At 40.5% G+C, this 21,677-nt stretch overlaps 1 protein-coding gene across 1 annotated transcript in view; it reads left to right on the forward strand.

The window, feature by feature from the left end:
- The window catches only part of LOC103036759 (Kv channel-interacting protein 1), a 67,258-nt gene that overhangs the window by 15,319 nt on the left and 30,262 nt on the right, over positions 1–21,677 (forward strand). The gene's annotated exons all lie outside the window — the stretch shown is intronic.

Genomic DNA, 21,677 nt, shown 5'->3' on the forward strand with positions numbered 1-21,677 from the left:
CCAGAAAGAAGACTAAATACAAGTTCAGGAAAATATTAATTTAAAATATGTTTGTGTATGTATTTGTTAAGTTCACTGTACTTAAAAAATATTTTACATGAACTTAAAATTTATTAGGTAATCGGTTACGACAAAAGTTTTGAGTTCAGTCAACTTATCGGGTTTTACAGTGTAGATAAAAGTTTTCACAGCACATCATAGCAAAGATACTCCATATTTGGAGACATCTCTGAGTCTTGGAGTCGTCCAAACAAATGATTGTGTTGGACCAAACAGTACCCTGAGAAGTATAGCCTCCAGCAAAATACAAGTGTCCTATAAATGCAAGACAGTGAAAAAACTCAAATTGGTAATTGTAGTATAGAACTGTATGGAAGGCCTAATGTGAGCCAGTCTCTTTATTGGGAACTAAGGCTGCTAGGATTTACAGGGTTACAGCACAGAAAAGCACTAAACACTTCACAAAATGTTTGGGCACAATAAGTTGGGAACTGATAAATCCTGGTTGGGTTGGCTGGGTGAGGGTGTTTGGTGGTTATATTTAAAATTAAACAACAATTTCTGTCATCAGATGTGTCTGGTCTTACATTTCCCACCTAATTTCACAGATAGCAAGTTAGCATTGCTACCGCAGTGTTAGCATGCTGGCTACTGGCCTCCTCCCACATCACTACCATCCTTCTTACTACACCCCTTACTAGCCTTGTCCCACATCACCATCAGTCTCTTTTACCATTACTACCATGATTTTAGCACACCATTAACTGGTTTCGTCCCACATCACTACCAGCCTTGTTAACAATTTCTACTGCTATGTTAGTACACTGGCTACACTCCTTGTCCCACATCCCTAATACAGTATTGCCATGGCCCTGCTAGCCAATCAACTAATCCGTAAGTTCTCTGTGCCAAACAGTGTCCACACTCTGACTCAGTGCTCCCACAGGTTCAGCCCTGCAGCGGAAAAAAACCAGTGTATCCAAGATGCACCTGGTGGTGATGTTTAAAGAAGTAAAAAATATTTTATTCTGAGTCAACAAAATCCTTCCCACAGGGTTGTGCGGAGGTGTTACTTTGCTGCTTTAAACATAACCGCTGTGAAGCACTCAGGATTTATTTATTTATTTACTTTTAATTCACAGCTTTGTTTTCTCTACACAGCTCCCTCTCTTCATTCACTCTCCAGTTTGCTGAACCACCGCTGCTCTCTCTCTTTTCCCGCAGGGGCCAACTTTGAACGATGTGTTTAAACAGCAGCCGACAAACGCCACTCACAGTTCCTGCCTTTAAGCAGCTGAACACGACAAAGTCTGTCTTTTCTGACTGAACTATTAGTTCAGAGAAACAGCAAAAATAAGTCAGTGTTAGCCACCTGTCAAACAGCTACTGCCTTCTTTCTTAACAAAGAATGGAGTTCTGTTTAGCTGGAGTGCTATTGTGTGTTTAGTTTGAACTACTTTGTTTTGCATCTACAGACCCAGGTAACATGTCCATGTGGGCTCTTTATGGGTATCTCAACTGGAAATCAAAAGGTTTGGTCCACAGTCCCACATTGACCCCATATATGGATGTTGGATGTCACTGATGGGCAACATTTGGGTCAATGATGGGATGAGGAGGGGTTAAACATGGGCCCCATCTGGTTTGTACACTACAGAAGGAAGCTAGTTGGGACCCATGTGAGATGTGCGTGAGCTGTAATGGTGGGGCCGGGCCCATTTGGGAAGCCCAACTGGGTGTTAGTAAAATCAAATTTACAAACCCACTCAGAGCCCATGCCTTCCTGAAACCCACCTAGCTCATGTTACACCCATGTAAACCTGGTTAGGGAGCCAGGGCAGTGTAAATGACAAATTGTATGTTCAAAAATCGAGAGTATTAAAAGAGTTCATCCTGTGTGTGTGTGTGTGTGTGTGTGTGTGTGTGCATTTGCATATCTGTGTCATCAATGGATGCAAAAGGTTAATGCTTAATTTTTTTTTGGAGCCACAGCAACAATGATGTTTGTTCATAACTAAAGTAATTATCTGGTGGACACAGTATAAGTATAAACTGGCTATATTTAGCTCAAAATTGTGGATTTTATCTGATAGTTGTTTCGGATGTACATCACATTCACACCACAAACACAAACCACTCCAAAATTCATTTGGGATTTGGACCAAGACCACCCCATCTCCTCACAGTCTCACGGTCATTGTTTTGTTCAGCATCCAAGTGTGATTATTGTGTTCACACCTGCCCAAACACTTCACGTCAAGAAGGAAAATGAACCACAGTTCAATGTAACCCTACAAAAAAGTGCAGGTGTAAAAACATGTCAACTTAAAAAGGTTCTTTATTCTCACGCTTCTCATTAGTCATTCTTTATAGAACCAAAAGTGGTTCCTCTATAGCTTCATTCAAAGAACCCTTTATAGTGCACCTTTATGTTTTTAGAGTGTATATAATGTATAGTATACAGTATGTTGGGTCTAGTGTAAAGTGACTGACCAGTCCATAAAAAACACTCACCATCATGCATACGTGCACACACACACAAACACACACACACATGCTTTCTAGCCTATAGGCTACCCTAAGGGCAAAGCAAGAGTCCCTTTAAAACATTCATATGGCAGCTGTAAATAATTCATTCTGAATTAAATATGAACAAAAGGGAATAACGTTGTCCAGCTCAAGTTAAATCTGTCATGCAGGCCATACGTCAGTGTGCTGTATTACTCTACTGTCTGTCTGTAGGCTATATTCACTTCACTCCCACTGCTATCCCATAACTCTTCCTCTGGCATTTCTCTTCTTCTCTGGGTTTACAGCAGCACTCATACTTCACTTGCCTTCTGTCTCTCACAAATCTGTTCGTTATCTCTATTCTTTTATCTCTTTCTCTTTGTTCATCTCTCTCTCCTCTCTCTTTTTGTCCTCCTTTGATGGACGCTTGGAGAAATGTGTTGTGTAATTGACTCTCTGCCACTTCTGGCTTTTTTTTCTTGGCGCTTTGTAAAAGTCCATTGTCTGAATAAGCAATGAGCATACGTGCATGTGTGTGTGTGTTTGTGTGTGTGAAAGTGAATGTGCTTACTTGTGTGTGTGCGGGGTGTGCGTGTGTGTAAGTGTGTGTGTGAGAGAGAGAGCTCTTTCAACTCAACCATATTTAATCAACCCACGCTCAATTTAAATTCCTTCTCAATATGCTTTCCAAAATTAAAAGAGGGATGTTTTTTTTAAGGGTTCCCTTTGCTACCATAATTTCACGCTGTGCGCAATCATCTGGCATGGATATTACAAAGGGCATAAAATTAAGGCCTGAAAATGAACACCATGGAAATGGCTGTAGAAAACGAGATCAGTACGCTTGTCCGGTCTGCATGCTAAACATGAGAGAAGCAGGACTGGATGAAGATGATAGAAGAATTAAAATCGGCAGAATGAACGTTTTCAAAAACACATTTACAACTACATCACTGTACCAGTTAAACCATAACTGTTATTTAACAAATTTACGTTACATTTAACATGGTTTTAACTCAGTCACAGCTACACATTAAAGATCAAAGTGGAGAAAATAAAAGTTCAGTATGAATAAAAACACATTATCACACCACTAATGTTAAAGTAGTAGAAGAATTGCACAGCTTTTGGCAACTTAGGTTAATTATTTACAAAAAAAGATCCTGCAGACAAGAAATTTAACACAGATTGTCACTCTAGCGCCTATGAAAGCCCATTCCCATCACCTAATAAACACAAATCCAGCACCTATTTATTTTTCATGAGGTGCATTGACATGATACTTAGATATTAAGTCATTATTTTGACATACCAAGCCATTATTTTGAAATATTTCCTTGATATTTTGAGATATTAAGTCATTAGTATTAGATACTAAAGCATTTTAAGATATTTTCTATAAGGGCCAGAACTTATAAAGGCGAGTATGATGTTCAAAACTTCAGTACCATCCAGTATGTAGAAATGTATTTTTTGTGAAGTTAAAACCTGGATAGTTAAAAAAAAACATTAGAATATTGACCCTTTTGAATTGGCTTACAAAGACGTAAAGAAAAGGAAGATAAATATTTTAACAAGGATCAGGGGTTTTTGTGGATTCCACTGCTGAATCTGCCCTAGATGACCCAGATGAAGTGTGTGTATAGAAGTCTATACATATGCAGTTGAGAACCTGTGTATAAAAGAAAAGAGTTCATAAATTAAATTATATGCATGAATTTCAGGGTCATTTCCCATGAACAGATGTGTTTAATGAATGATTCAACATGATTATGTAATTGTACTGGAATTTAACTGACTTGTTCAGGAGAATGTCATGAATGATTCATGTACAAGTAGCATGACCAAAAACAGAGCCATTCTTTGGAATCTGCTTGATGTTCTTTTTGGTGTGATTTATTTGCATAGTTCTGGGCTGGAACAGTGTATCTTAATACATACAAAGAATCAAAGACAAAAAGAAAGCAAAGGGGTTAGGATGACTGTTTCAAACACTGCTGAGTTCACACAGCGAGAAAGGTCTGACCTAGGGAAGACAGGCACCGGCACCCAGCCACGAATGAATTTGTACCCCCCGTTAAGTAGAGAGCAAGGGGCAGTAGAGGACAGAGAAGAAAAGAGGATGAGTAAGAAAGGATTTATGAAATTAGCTGGTGTAGGACCTGCAATAGATGTAGTTAGCAATAGAAGCAGCAATGGATGTACAGTTGTGGTCAAAAGTTTACATACACTTGTAAAAAAACATAATGTTATGGCTGTCTTGAGTTTTCAATAAGTTCTACAACTCTTATTTTTCTGTGATAGAGTGATCGGAACACATACATGTTTGTCACAAAAAACAGTCATAAAATTTGGTTCTTTCATAAATTTATTATGGGTCTGCTGAAAATGTCACCAAATCTGCTGGGTCAAAAATATACATACAGCAACAAAATTTGTCAATTTTGGTGATGTAGCGAGTTGTGTCAATCAAATTAGCTTCATGTCATGGCCTCTTCACTTCTTGTAAGTGATTCTGATTGACTACAGCTGTTGACTTCTCATGAGCCCATTTAAATAGGGCTCATTTGACCCAGTGATTAGACTCAGCTACAAAAGCTACAATGGGAAAGTCAAAGGAACTCAGTGTGGATCTGAAAAAGCGAATTATTGACTTGAACAAGTCAGGGAAGTCACTTGGAGCCATTTCAAAGCAGCTACAGGTCCCAAGAGAAACTGTGCAGACAATTATACGCAAGTATAAAGTGCATGGAACAGTTGTGTCACTGCCACGATCAGGAAGAAAACGCAAGCTATCACATGCTGCCGAGAGGAGATTGGTCAGGATGGTCAAGAGTCAACCAAGAATCACCAAGAAGCAGGTCTGCAAGAATTTGGAAGCTGATGGAACACAGGTGTCAGTCTCCACAGTCAAGCGTGTTTTACATCGCCATGGACTGAGAGGCTGCCGTGCAAGAAAGAAGCCCTTGCTCCAGAAAAGGCACCTTAAGACTCGGCTGAAGTTTGCTGCTGATCACATGGACAAAGATAAAACCTTCTGGAGGAAAGTTCTCTGGTCAGACGAAACAAAAATTGAGCTGTTTGGCCACAACACCCAGCAATATGTTTGGAGGAGAAAAGGTGAGGCCTTTAATCCCAGGAACACCATGCCTACTGTCAAGCATGGTGGTGGTAGTATTATGCTCTGGGGATGTTTTGCTGCCAGTGAAACTGGTTCTTTGCAGAAAGTAAATGGGATAATGAAGAAGGAGGATTACCTCCAAATTCTGCAGGAAAACTTAAAACCATCAGCCCGAAGGTTGGGTCTTGGGCGCAGTTGGGTGTTCCAACAAGACAATGACCCAAAACACACATCAAAAGTGGTAAAGGAATGGCTAAACCAGGCTAGAATTAAGGTTTTAGAATGGCCTTCCCAAAGTCCTGACTTAAACCCCATTGAGAACATGTGGACAGTGCTAAAGAAACGGGTTCATGCAAGAAAACCATCACATTTAGCTGAACTGCACCAATTCTGTCAAGAAGAGTGGTCAAACATTCGACCTGAAGCTTGCCAGGAGCTTGTGGATGGCTACCAAAAGCGCCTAGTTGCCGTGAAAATGGCCAAGGGACATGTAACCAAATACTAATGTTGCTGTATGTATATTTTTGACCCAGCAGATTTGGTGACATTTTCAGCAGACCCATAATAAATTTATGAAAGAACCAAATTTTATGACAGTTTTTTGTGACAAACATGTATGTGTTCCGATCACTCTATCACAGAAAAATAAGAGTTGTAGAACTTATTGAAAACTCAAGACAGCCATAACATTGTTTTTTTACAAGTGTATGTAAACTTTTGACCACAACTGTAGATGTTATCCTCTGATAGACTGATGCCGTCTACAGGTGGTATTCCTGCCTTGTGCATATGAGACACAGGCTGTTTGAAGGGCAGGGGTGGAAAAATAAGAAGGGCACCCACTGGCCAACTTGGGACCTTTATATTCTAGAGGGTTGAACCTAGTAGTTGAACTGAGTTTTTAAAACTTCATTCAAAGTGCACATAACTTTACATTTAATCATTTACTCTTTTACCTCTAGGAGAATCCAATACAGACCCAAATCCCTTTTTACTGGAAAGTGCATTTATTGTAACACTATCAAGTAGGATTGGCAGAGAAAGCACTTCATAATAACACCCTTTTCTACTGGATGGGCAGATGGGCTCCCATAAATAGTACTCATCACTGCTTTATTGCTTTATCACTCATTATTGCCTGTTCAGATGGCACTTACTGTCACATGACACTGTGTAAACTCCAGAATTACAGTGACACTGACCAGGAATCAGCATTCATTAATTAAAATTAATGAATAAAATAATGAATAACAACATGTCAACATGACCATGATTCTGGGAGTGTAAGAACTAACAGACTGTTGCAGTTAAACTGTAACTACTGTGCAGCTGTATTCTAAAGTATAACCTTATCCAGAAAGATTATTTACTTACTGAAAGAGCGCTAAAGTGTTGAATTACATTACTTAACTAATTCACTTACACTCTGTTCTCATTCATATTAAGTAGCTGTTTGTTATTGTGTGTCATGCTGACCTGACATTAGTAAGCATCCTGCGTATTGTGGCTGTTCTCTGAATTTATGTGCATGTAAAATGATTTAATAATGGCATTATGAAAGCTTTTTAACCTGCAGTAATATATTGGATACTCTGCTTAACATGCAACCACAGACCACAGAAGCTTTCTCTGAAACAGCCTTTGGCACAGCGTTCAGAGTAATGCTAAAGTAATTTAGCATTAGAAGTGAATTACTTTCTATCTACGACAAAAATGATTCACATCAGCCGACTGATGGAAACACATTCAGGTTCTCTGTTAGAGGCAACAGGGAAGGAACTAAATGAAACTAAATTTTTCATCTAAATTCAAAAAAGAAGAAGAGGAAGAAGAAGAAGAAAAATAGAAAAACTACTGTTGTAAATGACAATATACAGATATGTTTACTAAAGGGTATATATCCTTCATTTTGTCCTTAGGTCAGTTTAGATCATTGGACTGTTGACCATGGCAAACCAGCTAGCAACTTAAATTTTGAAGTGGTAAGTTAGTGATTTTAGGACCATTTCTATCATCTTTACCTTATTTACAGGTGTCTGCTTCCAGAATTTGCTGATATTTGAAGCCATTCCTTCCTCCTACCAATGAAATACTCTCTGTGCCATGAATAATCTATCTCTGCTTATAACAGTTGGAGAGGTTTTCTTCTTTTCAAAACATACTTTGACAAATTGTCTTCAAAAAATATATATTTTTGTTAGATTTTAATTCATCCATCCAAAAGAATTGTTTTCAACATGTATCGAGCTTGTTTGTTGTAAAGAAGAAAAGAAGATTAAGGTGTACTTCAGACATCGCACAGTAGAACAGTGCACCATTACCCCACAGTATGCTAAAACTCCCTAATTGTCTTTTGCACTCAAACAGAGGTTTTAGTTTGTTTTGACAATCATTTAAACTCTTCTTTCTGGAAGTTTTCAGTTATAATCTTGACCACTACTGCTTCTGTTAACTGTCTTTTCTTAATTTCATTACTAACTGTAACAGGAAAATCACCTGGAAATGTCTGCTAGGGAGCTGCTTAGAGAAGCTCAAAGTTGCTGCTTATATTTAAAGTGAACAAAAAAAAAAGAAAGAAAAGAAAAGTTTGAATGACTATTTATATCAAATTGATTGAGCAAAAAGTCTAAGCAACAAAAGGTGTACCAATTTCTTGGGTGAACAAACTTTCCTTGCTTAATAATGCTTAAAATGTAGAAAATAATATTTCATCTTTAACTTTATACATTTCAGAGATTAGTTTAGCTTCTACTCATTTAACTATTTATAAATAATAGAGATATTGACCATTGGTGTCCAAACCTTTGAAACCACAGTGTGGGCTCACTGGAGTGCACATATTCTGTGTTTAATTAAGAGTTAAGACTCCTTTGAACTATATGTTTATATATTTCTTTGCTTTTTTGCATTTTTATTCTTTTTCTTTTCTTACATCAGCCTTTCATTCTATGCTGTTCTTTACTTGTCCCTTGTGTGCGTATCTTCCTCCACTTTCTTCCCCCTCTCTCTCTCTCTCTCTTTCTTTCTCTCTCTCTTTCCCTCTCTCTGTACTGTAGCAGAATTGATTATCTGTTGAGGTGAATCAGTATGTGTAATAGCTGCTTTGGCCTTAATGACTTTATTATTGGCATGTGGAAGCGAAGGCAGCAGTGGGGCGGGGGGCTGTTGTTTTAACTAAAGTCATGCAGGGAATAGCAATAGGCTCAGAGCTCTATCTGAGGCCACATGGGAACTTTTTTTTTCCTACATGAGGAGAATAAACACCAGAAGGAGAGGTATTAGAGGTCACTCCCCTGTGTCTGCCTGTGTCTGTGCTGGATATGTGCCTTAACCTCTTCAACTTCACAGAACTGCCTGTGGTTCCTGGCTATTTTCCTCCCACTGCTATAACTCATGATAGTTTTCAAACAGTTAGCTTTGCTTTGAATGTTGGTATTATTGGCCAGTTATCCTTACAGTGTAACGCAATCGTGGAGCGTAAGGTGATAAGGATGACCAATATACCAAAAATCAAACATGTGATACTTGAACATACAGCCACACAATACTGCTTTACAAAATATAGACTACTAATGGGTGAAAAGGAGAAAGATGGTAAAATAATTGTGAGAATGGATGAATAATGTAAGATTATGATATAATAAGCTGATATTATTATACTCTATGTTGTTGTTATTAGTATATACCAGCTGTTGTTTTGTTCACAATGTGTACCCTTAAATCAACAACATGGTCCTTCATTTTCAACTGTATGCATTACAGGTTACATGATTCAGGTCACAAAATTGTGATTAATCATACTTTTCCTTCTCTGAAAGACAAGACTGACAAAATACTTTTTAGAGGTTGCTTTTCACACACAAAGAATTTTGTCTGCTCTGTCAGATCTGTCTGGTGTGTTTGCACCCCCAGATGTTTGGTGGACCTTGTGGATGTTATGCACTATGTAACTTTGGTGAAGTATGTACAAGACCTCTCGTAATAGCTGAATAATACTGTTTTTCTAATACCACACACAGTCTAAAAAAAACATAGTTTTTCAGTTTGTGAGGTTTTTATAGAAACCTTTTTAAAATGGGTTTAACACAACTCCGAAAAGGTTTCCTACCTTAACACAAAGAACTCAGTCAGTTCTATACTAAAACTTTTATGTGTTGAGTGTAGAACAGGTTTAAATACTAAACCTTTACTAAATAAGAAACAGATAAGAAAAAAACCCTCTTTTAATGTGGCGTTGTTGTATAAAATTATGAGAGAAGAAATTTGACACACCTTACTTTCTTGTATATGTTTTCCACCAGAGGAAGTGACATCACATTATTTTTTTTAGTTGACCACATTATTTTGGATAGATATAAAATATGTTTATTTAGTCACAAAACTTAAATACAGTGTCATATATAAAAATATCCAATGCCATCGATTTTATAATAGGAACAGTTATAGAGAAATGTTTAGAACTAAAAAGACTATTTTGTTTTATGTTAATTGAAGTTGAATGTGTGAGTCAGGAGGTAAATAATGTAGTAAATAATGTTTTGGCTGGGAGTCGTTTTGTTAATGTTTTATGCATAAATTGTGCTTAAATTATTCATCAGGCATTGTTAATAGTGAAAGTTCAGTTTAATGGGTATTATTATTCAAAACTGATTCAGTTAGGATTGCTTTTGTAACAAATAATAGAAGATATATTAGTGAGACATAAAATGTATTCGCAATTGAATATACCAACTGGCCTTTAGACTCACCATCTATAATGCCAGCATCACTGACCCGAGTTTTTAAACACTATGCCCACTTTATTAGACACTCCTTCCTATCTGCTCTACCTTGTAGAGGTAAAGTTAGAGACAGAAGCTCATCTGTTGCTGTACAGATTGTGTTGGTCATCCTCTAGTTCTTCATGAGTGGTCACAGGACACAGTTTTTCAGTGACACTGAGGTGTTTAAAAACTCCAGCAGCACTGCTGCATCTGATCCACTCATACCAGCAGTGTACCAGTGTAACTGCAGTGCTGAAAATGACCCGCCCCCCAAATAATTATAGAACTACAACAATAATGTATCATTGTTTTGCTGTTTCATGTAACCAGAACAAAAAAGCACAGCGGTTCACTTTACCTATATATACATATACATATATACAAAGCCATGTGCTCTAGTAGTAAACAAAGTAAACAAAACATGAGAACAGAGGACAGAAACAGAAGACAAACACACTGGGGGTGGTACCCTGCTGATACTGGACTGGTATCCATAAGGTAGATTTTTAGAACCAAGTTAAGGATAGTATTTATACTCTATATTCCTCTGCAGTTGTTTTTCCCAACATAAGAAGTGGGAACATGGGAATATAATTGGACCTGAAGGATCATGTTGTACCTATGAGAGTACATTCGAACTATTTGTACTTTGGTGAAGAAAATGATACCTGTAGAGTAGCTTTTTTGACAGTTTTGTTTTTTCTGGCAGTGTAGGACAGCCTTGCCAACAGCAACCAAACCGAAGCTCTTAGGAAATAATTGCTGCTAGTCTGGGGCTTTGTGGAGCTTGCGTGTTGCTTACAACCTCTCGATGAATGAAACGCCCATTTCTCATCCATATTGCATGGCAGGGCTGAGTACTGAGCTCTCAGAGTCAAGGAGAACAGAAGAGAGGGAAAAGAGGAGGAAAAGAGAGAGAGAGAGAGAGAGAGAGAGAGAGAGAGAGAGGGACGCGTGCAGGAACACTGAAGGCTTTTTACTGTCTGTCTGTTAAAGTGTGTGCTGTCATTTTGCTCAAGGGCGATGAGCTTGTTACACACGCACACACACACAAACATGCACACACACATAAACACACACACATACACACACACAAAGAAGCACAGAGTTTTACATCTGAAAAGAAAGATGCCTGTTTGCAGTCTCTTTGACAACAATGTTTGTGCCACACACAAACACACACACCTGAATTTGCACAGCTCACATCTTTTTCTTTCACGCACTTAATATTCGTTTGTCAGGCGTTCGCCTTCAGAACATCAGAACACTTCCCTCATTTCATAATTGAGAGAGAGAGAGACAGAGAGAGAGGAAGCGAGTAAAAGATAGAAATAGGGAGAGAGTGAAATTTTGAGTGACATCGAGATTTATATGCACAGAATAAGAGGGTCGAGAGAGGCTGGATTGAAGAGATATTTATTGAGAGAGAGGGGGAGAGAGGGAGAGAAGAAAAGGGAGAAGGAGGGTGGTGAAGCAAAAGAGAGAAAGAGAGAGAGAGAGAGAGAGAGAGAGAGAGAGAACAGAGTGGATGCTAAGAGAGGGAAGGAAAAAGAGGGAGGCAGAAAACAGGACAGTTAAGGAATGATGTGGAGCCATAAGCTCAATAGCAGACAAAGAGAGAATTAGAAAATACACACTCACACTTACACACATACTCACACTCACGCACATACTCACACACACTCACACAGACGCCAGACACCATCGGAGGATGAGAGGTAAATCTTAGGTGGCTCCTGGAAGACGGACGAAATTCAGGGAACAGACACACTCACACTCACACTCACACACTCAAACTCACACACACATTCGTCTGTGGAGAACAGACATGGGGCTCGTCATGGGGACTTTCTCAATGCAAAGCAAACAGGTGGACTATCGCAAAGGTATGGGCAGCTTCTCTCTCTCTTTCTCACTCTCTCTCTCTCTCTCTCTCACTCTTTCATTCTCACGCTCTCATTCTTACTCTCTCGTTCTTACTCTCTCTTTTTCTGTGCCTCTGTGTATTCTTAAACATGACTTTTAATGTATTAAATGATGTAGAACAATTTTAACGGGAATATAAATATATATTATACATATATATGTATAATTTATATATATAATTTTGTTATTTAATTATGTGTGTGTGTGTGGGGGCGTGTATGTGATGTATGTGTATGAAGTCATCTTCATTCACAGCACATCTTCGCTCACAGCTGTTGGATGAGTTTGTGTAAATATACTATGGGCTCTGGCTCTATAAAAGGCTATGGTATTCTACTGCTCTTTGCTTAACACTAAATCACAGTGTGTGTGTGTGTGTGTATAGGTAAGAAAGAGAGAAAGGAAGACAGTGTGAGAAAGGCCCAGAAATATAATGCATCGTCATATATGTGTGCGTGTGTGCGCGTGTCTGGGTGTTTATGTTTTGTATTATCTCTCTTTGCATCTGAGAATATAAATATGGAATATGAAAGTACACATTAACATGTTCCAGTATTGCAGTAAATTATAATTTCTGGGAATGCCAAACACATTTCCTCATTACTTGATGATTCAGTGACACACATTACTTACACACATATAAATAATGGACAAATAGGACCTTGTTTTTTAGATAGAAAATGTATAGAAAAATTACAAATGTTTTTAATGTAAAAAGAGAAAGGATTCTATTAGTAGTACCTTCAGAGCATTATTCTGTCTGTAGAGACATATTTTAGAAAATAGATTAAATTAGAGTTTTTGTTATGGAATTGATAGAGCCAGAGAAATAGCAGAATAGACAAATAGACAGATTTAGACTGGCCTCAATAAAGCTCTTGTAACTGAATGCAATCACATAGGCATTGGCTAGTTGGGATTAAAGCTCCCAGCATTGATCTGTGGAGCATGTTGTTCTGTATGCAATCAAATCCTCACAAAAATGCATGAGTTTAAATGATCTGTCTCTTCTTTTTTGGTGGAGAATCTAAAAAATGTCAAAATCTGCCAACAAGACAGTGAAACATGCCACACCTCTCATCCAGTGACGAAGTGCCTGAAGCAGTAAAAAAGTTTAGGTGATGTCATGGGCAATACAATCACCAGATTCCTTCAGACGCTATGTTTGAATGAGACTTTGAGCAGGTTAGATAAGCGCTGATGGAGAGAATGAGTGGAGATGATTCATATGGGTCGGAGTAAAGGAACGGATGAAAGGAGCGTAAGTAAAAGAGAATCCTGAGCTAGACATGGAGGAGTTGTAAAAGAGCTATTTTCTGGGCTGTTGAGCAAACGGGTGGAGGCAAATTAAATGTCTCACCCACTTTCTCTCTCCTGCTCTCTTTTTCTCTGTTTCTCTCCCTCGTCCTCTCTAGCACCATCTCCTGACTGTCGTAACAAGTGTAAATGAGATCGGGAAAGCTGTGAAAGCACCAGCAGCAGCAGCCAGCGTGTCATACATATGGCATGTCTGATTCATTCATTGCATAAGGACACACTTCTCTGAACCGTGAGCTGTCCATCATCCTGCAAATAAGACAACAGGAATGAAAGAGAGAGAGACTAGGGTAGGCTAGGGTAGAGAGAGAGAAATTAAAGGTAGAGTGAGAAAGTGAGGTAGAAAGAGGTAGAGAGATATAATTAAACAATATATAGTTAGACGTAGAGAGAGCTATGTAGAAGTAGAACAAGATGTGTAAAGAGGTGGAGGAGAACAGATAAAGGTACAGATAGAGAAACTGAGAGACAGATACTGAGAGAGAGAGAAGAGAAAGGGAAATCAGGTCATTATAGAGAGAGTAAGGGAACATCTGATAGATGAAACGAAAGACACTGGAAAGCTGGAGGGAAAACTCTAGCTGAGAGATTCCAGACAGAAAAAGAAAGACAGAAAAAGAGTGAGTGAGAGAGAGAGAGAGAGAGAGAGAGAGAAAGAGATCACTCCTTGGGGAGTCTGTGGTGATAATAACATGCTGTGTGGTTTTTAATACTGGTGTGAGGTGTAAGGAAGGAAAGCGAGAAAGTCTACAAACCTCTCACTCGATGGAATCCCACACTAGCCTCGAAATAATTCACACGAATTCCCAGGAGCAGAAAACAATCTTATGCTTTTAAGTATAACAATGGATTCAAAGTCAAATCCCCAGAGCAATGCTCTGTAATTTTTTAAACCCTTTATTTCAGCAGAAACAATGAATGAAAGGTGTTCCAATTATTCAATCAAAATAGAAAGATAGCTAGATAGATATTGCTATAAGATAAAAAGGGACATTTGATCAATTTAAGCAAGTCAATTTGATTTTGTTTTTACTGCAGAAATGATAACAAAAATACTATTTAACATATACTATATGGGAAAAAGTATTGGGACAGCTGTTTATTCATTGTTTCTGATGAATTCAAAGGCATATTTAAAAGAGTATATTCAACTTTAGTAACTGTCTACTTATCAGACTTTCTGCTAGGTTTTGGAGAATTACTTTAAGAATTTGATTGCATTTATTGACAAGAGCAGGATATTGGATGATCAGCACCCCACTGCATCCTAAAATCCCACTGCTCCCACTGCCATTAATTGTGGTGCCAATAGGTTCACGTTTGTCTTCTTCCATTCAACTCCGGAAAAATATAAGAGACCAATGATTTAAGAGTTCATAAATTAATATTTGGTGGAATAGCCCTGGTTTTTAATCACAGTTTTCATGCATCATGGCATGTTTTCCTCCATCAGTCTTACACACTGCTTTTGGATAACAGTATGGCACTCCTGCTGCAAAAACTCAAGCAGTTCAGCTTGGTTTGATGACTTGAGATCATCAGTCTTCTTCCTGGTTATATTATAGGTTTTCAATTTGGTAAAATCAAAGAAACTCATCATTTTTAAGTGGCTTCTTATTTTTTTCCCCAGAGCTGTATATGATTCTATTCTATTGGCTGTACTCTTCTTTAGGGACTAGCCAAGCTATGTGCGTGTGTGCATTTCCACACCTGTGTTAGCAATATGTGCAACTTAAAGTAGCTTACTTAATTAACTAGAAGAGGTGTGGACAAACATTTTGACACATAGTGTAACTATCTGGTCTTCTGTCTGGTCTTCAACCAGCCAAAACGGGCACATGTCACCCCGCTGCTCATTGAGCTCCATTGGCTACCAGTTGATGCTCGCATCAAATTCAAAACTCTTACAATCGCCTACAAGGTGATGTCAGAACAGGCTCCTTCCTACCTGCACTCGCTCCTGAAGGCTTACGCTACCTCCCGGCCGCTGCGCTCCTCCAGTGAACGTCGCCTCGCTTTGCCAAACATTCACACAAAGCAATCCAGACTGTTCTCATACAGAGTTCCCCAATGGTGGAACAAACTACCTTCCACTACCAGATCAGGAGAATCTCTCACTATCTTTAAGAAACTCCTGAAGACAGAGCTCTTCAAAGAGCACTTACTCTCTTAACACCTCTAACACACTAACTACTTCTAACCTCATTTCCTTCTTCCTCTCCTTCACTCCTCTATCCTATTATTCCCCTTTGTCCTCCTTTTATCCCTATCCAAAGATGTTTTTCCTTTAAACTTATTTTACATTGTATTTGACTATTGTAAGTCGCTTTGGACAAAAGCGTCTGCCAAATGTAATGTAATGTAATGTAATGTAATGTAATGTAACTACTTTCCCACATAGCTCTCTGTTCATGCTTGATAACAGTATAGACTCTCAATCCTGACATTAAAAGTACTACTGCCCTGGATACTGTAATCCTGCTTTAATGCACCAGTTCAGCTTGAGGAGGAGTGGTGAATTATTTCTTCATTAGTTAATTAATTGATAAATTAGTTAATTAAGAAGATCAGGACTAAAATTACTTGTTTGATTAGCAGACCTGTAGATGTGTTTAATTTATGCAGTGTTAATCCTGCATGTGTTATTATTCTCTCTTTCTCTACTCTTCCGTTTCCGTAGGCCTAGCCTGTGCTGTGACTTTCTTTTCTCTAGCTGATATAATAGAAACTCTAGGTCACCGTGTCCCAGGCTGCCAACCCATAATCAAACCTGGCTGGCTAATAACACTGTAATACTATAGCATAATTACAGCAGGAACGCATGAACACCAATGTGATTAATGATCCATGCTCCATACTGTACCAGTGCCACACAAATCTTTAGTGTAGGACATGAATTGATAATAGTTTGTTTTATGTAACTGTGAGGGGAAATAATTAGCATTAAATTAATAACTGGATGTTTTCTGCTGTTTTCTGTAGAGCCTCTGTTTTAGTTACAAGTTTGAGACTGAACTAAAAAGCTGCATAAGGTTAAAAAGGCTGACTCTAAGTGTTATACTAGATGCAAGGTGTCTCTAGCATGAAAGTTTTCCCCTCCACAATGCACTTGCATCATTATCCACCATTTGTTTTCTAATTATGTATCCAGATGTGAGTAGCTCCACCCTTTCTTGTTTTCACTGCATTGTACAATTTTAGTTTCCACAAAATCCACTCTTAAAAAACAATTGGTTCTGCGTAGAAGGTGTGATAATTTGAGCACACTCAACTTTTAAGCACTTTTAAAAACTAGATATACCAATACAGTCATATTAAAAAGTTTGGGCACCCTATTAATTTTAATCATTTTTAGTTCTAAATATTTGGGTGTTTGCAGCAGCCATTTCTGTTTGATATATCTAATAACTGATGAACACAGTAATATTTCAGGATTTAAAAAAGGTTTAAAAAAGACACGCCTCCTCTCTCTCTCTCTCTCTCTCTGTCCCATGCGAGTGTCGGCGTGCCTTCATATCCATGGACCGGCATTATTTCTGCACATGTGTTTAGCGCCCTTCTCTTTCTCTCTCTTTCTCTCTCTGCCGCTACCGCGGCCCGCTCCGACCTGCGTTTCTTTTCCACCCAACCCGCTGGCCGGGTATGGCTCCGCCTTCCTACAGCCTCACTGGGCCGTTCTTGAGTGTAGCCACGCCTCCTCTCTCTCTCTCTCCTAAGCGAGTGTCGGCGTGCCTTCATATCCGTGGATCAGCGGTATTTCTGCAGATGTGTTCAGCGCCCTTCTCTCTCTCTCTCTCTCTCTCTCTCTCTGCCGCTACCCTTCCAACATGCTTTTCCGCCTGACCCGCTGGCTTGGTGTGGCTCCGCCTCCCTGCTCACTGGGCGGTACTCGAGCATGGCCACTGTGACATTCCTGCTGCTGATTTGGCGCCGCCTACTGGTCACATGCTGCAATTTCAGTGTAGACGGCTGCATGTCGGGAGACCCCTAGCTGCCCGGGATATCCCTGCCGTGGGCCGGCTTGTCGGCGGCCCGGAACTGGCGTTCCTTTGAATGCTGACCTCGTTTCGGAATTGAAGACAATTATCCAACGTGGTGTCTATCCTTTGAGCTGGACAGAGTGCGTGGGTCGCATATGCTCCCTGCTTCCATCATAACCCTCCTCACCATGATCGTAATCATTTTCGCCATCATTATGATTATCTTACCATCGTATTCATCTTTGCCATCAGCATCTTCACCCTTGTAGTCGTTGCCTCCATATCTCTGCCACCATCGCTGCTCTATCTATTGTATTGTGCCATTGTCGTCACCACGATCCTTGGCACCCTCATCATACTCACCTCCATCATCACCATCGCATGGCCATCTTCACCATGGTCGTCATCACCACCATATTTGCATCACCATCGTCACCACCGTAGTCGTCATCTTCGTGGCAGTCTTCACCGTCATAATCACCTCCATCTTTGCCCACATCACCATCATCGCCGCAATCTTCTCGCCGGCATCTTCATCACTTTCACCTGCTTCGCCTGCATCATTGCCTTCATCGCCGCCATAGTCTTCATCACCATTGCCATTGTCTCTGCCTACATCACCACCTTCATCTCCGTTGCCGCCATCTTCTGGCCTGCATATTCGTTGCTTTCACCTTCTTCGCTCTCATCAACGCCATGCTGAGCATCGTCTCATCCTCATCGTGGCCATTTTCACCTTAATCTTCTCCGCCTCCTTCTTTGTCTGCATCGCCTTCATCGTCGCTGCCATAGTTTTCGTCGTGGCTATCATCGTCATTGTAGTAGCCATCTTCATCCTCATCATTGCCGCAATCTCTGCCTACATCACCATCAGCGTGATCTTCTCACCTACGTCTTCATCTTCCTTGTCTTCATTGCCATCGTCTTGGGCATCACCTTGCCCTCGCTATGGCCATCTTCGCCACCATGGTCACCATCGCCACCATCTCTGCCTGCATCACCTTCATCTCTGCCACTGTTGTCATGGCCATCCTCATTGTCCTTGTCTCTGTCATCGCCATCATCGCTGCGATCTTCTCGCCTTCGTCTTCATCTTCCTCATCTTCATCGCCATCGTCTTGGGCATCACCTTGCCCTCGCTTTGGCCATCTTCGCCACCATGGTCACCATCGCCACCATCTCTGCCTGCATCACCTTCATCATCTCTGCCACAGTTGTCATGGCCATCCTCATTGTCGTCGTCTCTGTCTGTCATCGACATCATCGTCTCTGCGATCTTCTCACCTTCGTCTTCATCTTCATCGCCATCGTCATAGGCATCACCTTGCCCTCGCTGTGGCCATCTTCGCCACCATGGTCACCATCGCCACCATCTCTGCCTGCATCACCTTCATCATCTCTGCCACAGTTGTCATGGCCATCCTCATTGTCGTTGTCTCTGTCTGTCATCGCCATCATCATCGCTGCGATCTTCTCGCCTTCCTCTTCATCTTCCTCGTCTTCGTCGCCATCGTCTTGGGCATCACCTTGCCCTCGCTATGGCCATCTTCATCACCATGGTCATCATCGCCACCATCTCTGCCTGCATCACCTTCATCACCTCTGCCACAGTTTTCATGGCCATCCTCATTGTCTCCATCTCTGTCTGTCATTCCCGTCTTCGCTGCAATCTTCCCGCCTTCGTCTTCATCTTCTTTGCCTTCGCCGCCATCGTCTTGGGCATCATCTTGCCCTCACTTTGGCCATCTTCACCACCATCGGCATCATTGCCACCATTTCTGCCTATGTCATCGCCATCATCGCCGCAACTTCATAGCTTGCACCTTCACCGCTCGCATAATCGCCACCATCTGGGACATAATCTCGCCCTCTTCATTCCAATCTTTCGTTGCCGTTGTAACCATCACCCTCACCATACTAACCTTTGTCACCGCCACCCTCGTCTTCGCCTCCTTACCCATCTTCGCTACACCAGTCTGTCTGTCCTCCCTGCCCATCCTCCATCATCCCAACGCCATTTCATCTGTCCTCCCTGCCCATCCTCCATCATCCCAACACCAGTCCATCTGTCCTCCCTTCCCATCCTCCATCTTCCCACCGCCATTCCAACTGTCCTCATTCTGTCTGTCCTCCCTACTCTTTTTCCATCTCCCGTTGCTGCCATCTTCCCACTCCTTCTTCCCACTCCATCGCCCCGTCTTCCCACTCCGTCTTCCCACTCCATTGCCCCGTCTTCCCTCTCCGTCTTCCCACTCCATCGCCCCGTCTTCCCACTCCGTCTTCCCACTCCATCTTCCCACTACATTGCCCCGTCTTCCACTCCATCGCCCCGTCTTCCCTCTCCTTCTTCCCACACCATCGCCCCGTCTTCCCTCTCCTTCTTCCCACTCCATCGCCCCGTCTTCCCACTCCGTCTTCCCCCTCCATCTTCCCACTACATTGCCCCGTCTTCCACTCCATCGCCTCATCTTCCCACTCCGTGTTCCCACTCCATCGCCCCGTCTTCCCACACAGTCTTCCCACTCCATCCCCCCCCCCCCTCGCTTCTGTTGGACCATCAGGAGCACCCCTTCTACCTTACCATGTCGCTCCTGCTGCGCATGCGGGTCAGTGGCTGCTTTTGGGGCCTTTAAACTACATGTACAACACGTGCATCATTCCATTAAGTCGCTCAACACTACCTTTCCACTTCAACCGATTTCTGCCACCAAGGACCTCATACATTCCTATACTCGAATAGGCTGGCAGCACCTTCAAATACCTTACTTAATTATTCCCTACCTTTCTTTCCTTTGACTTCCACACTGCCTTCCCCATGCATCGGTTCATCCTCTGGCTTTCTCAAAGACTACAAGGTCGGACTTCCAACACTCAGTTGCTTCTTAAATCCTAGCAGTGGTCGAAAGTTCTGATTTAATTTTTGGGGCTTCGGCTTCACGCTTTACAGCGAAGCTGCCCCGAACTCCATCCCAAATACTCTGAGTTCGCTCCCCCTCTTTCTTCTTCTCTGCCCAGTCAAGGGCGTGGGTCAATACTAGCAAAAATGCAATTAAACTGAAAGTTGAAAGTAAATAATTCTCTATTGAATATAACCCTACATCCAACTCTAACCCAAACACTTATCTTAATATTTTAGGATTGGGTTTAGGGTTAGACTTAAAGTTTAGATTAAAGTTAGGGTTAGGGTCAAGTGTAGGGTTAGATTTTATAGTTGATTAATGGTTAAGGTTAGGGTTTGGTGTAGGGTTAGATTTGCATTTAACATAGGGTTAAGTTGCATTTAATAGACAGTTGAATGTCAGTTGAGCATTAAATAGGCCATAAAATTGACCATCCAAGTAAAGTGTTACCAAATTGTCAATAAATTAGAAAGTGGGACAGTCTCAAAACTGGATCTTTTGTTCTTAATATGCATTTAAAAAAATGTTTTAGCAATGGATTGTGAATGTTTATGACTCATCTATAGTCTTTTCACTTACAAAAGTGAACATGTCTGCTTCAAATATTATAACCGTTACTCCCCACATAATTCTGTGTTGGCATGGGTGTTAAACACTAGAGGGCAGTTCAGTGTTAAAGGTTTCTGACTACAAAAAAAAAAAACATGGTGATGCTGAATAAGATCGTAATAAAGTACTTACTACAAAATAGGCAGAGATGCAAAAGGCTTTCAGAAAACATGCACAAAAAAGGAAAAAAATAAATGCAAATAAGGAACAGAAGGCTCCATACCGATTCATAACCATATGACATTTGCTTAGCTTTCAAATCCAGATATTTTAGCTAGATATTCAGACTCAGATGACCATCAGCGATTCTGGTCCTAACACACACTACACATATTTACTGTTTGAATAACAAATTCAGTTGAACTTTCACTTAAATATCTCCCTGGTACTTCCCAACAAAGCTGCAATATGAAATTAGCTCCGAATAAGACCTAAAATAACATAAACATAAACATAAATAAATAATACACTGATTTTATATATTATCCTGAATATAAATGGCTTTTTTCTTGAGTTTTTTAACCATAAATCCATGAAGATATTATAAAAT

The sequence above is a fragment of the Astyanax mexicanus genome, chromosome 2 (genome assembly GCF_023375975.1).
Source record: "Astyanax mexicanus isolate ESR-SI-001 chromosome 2, AstMex3_surface, whole genome shotgun sequence".
Taxonomy (NCBI): domain Eukaryota; kingdom Metazoa; phylum Chordata; class Actinopteri; order Characiformes; family Acestrorhamphidae; genus Astyanax; species Astyanax mexicanus.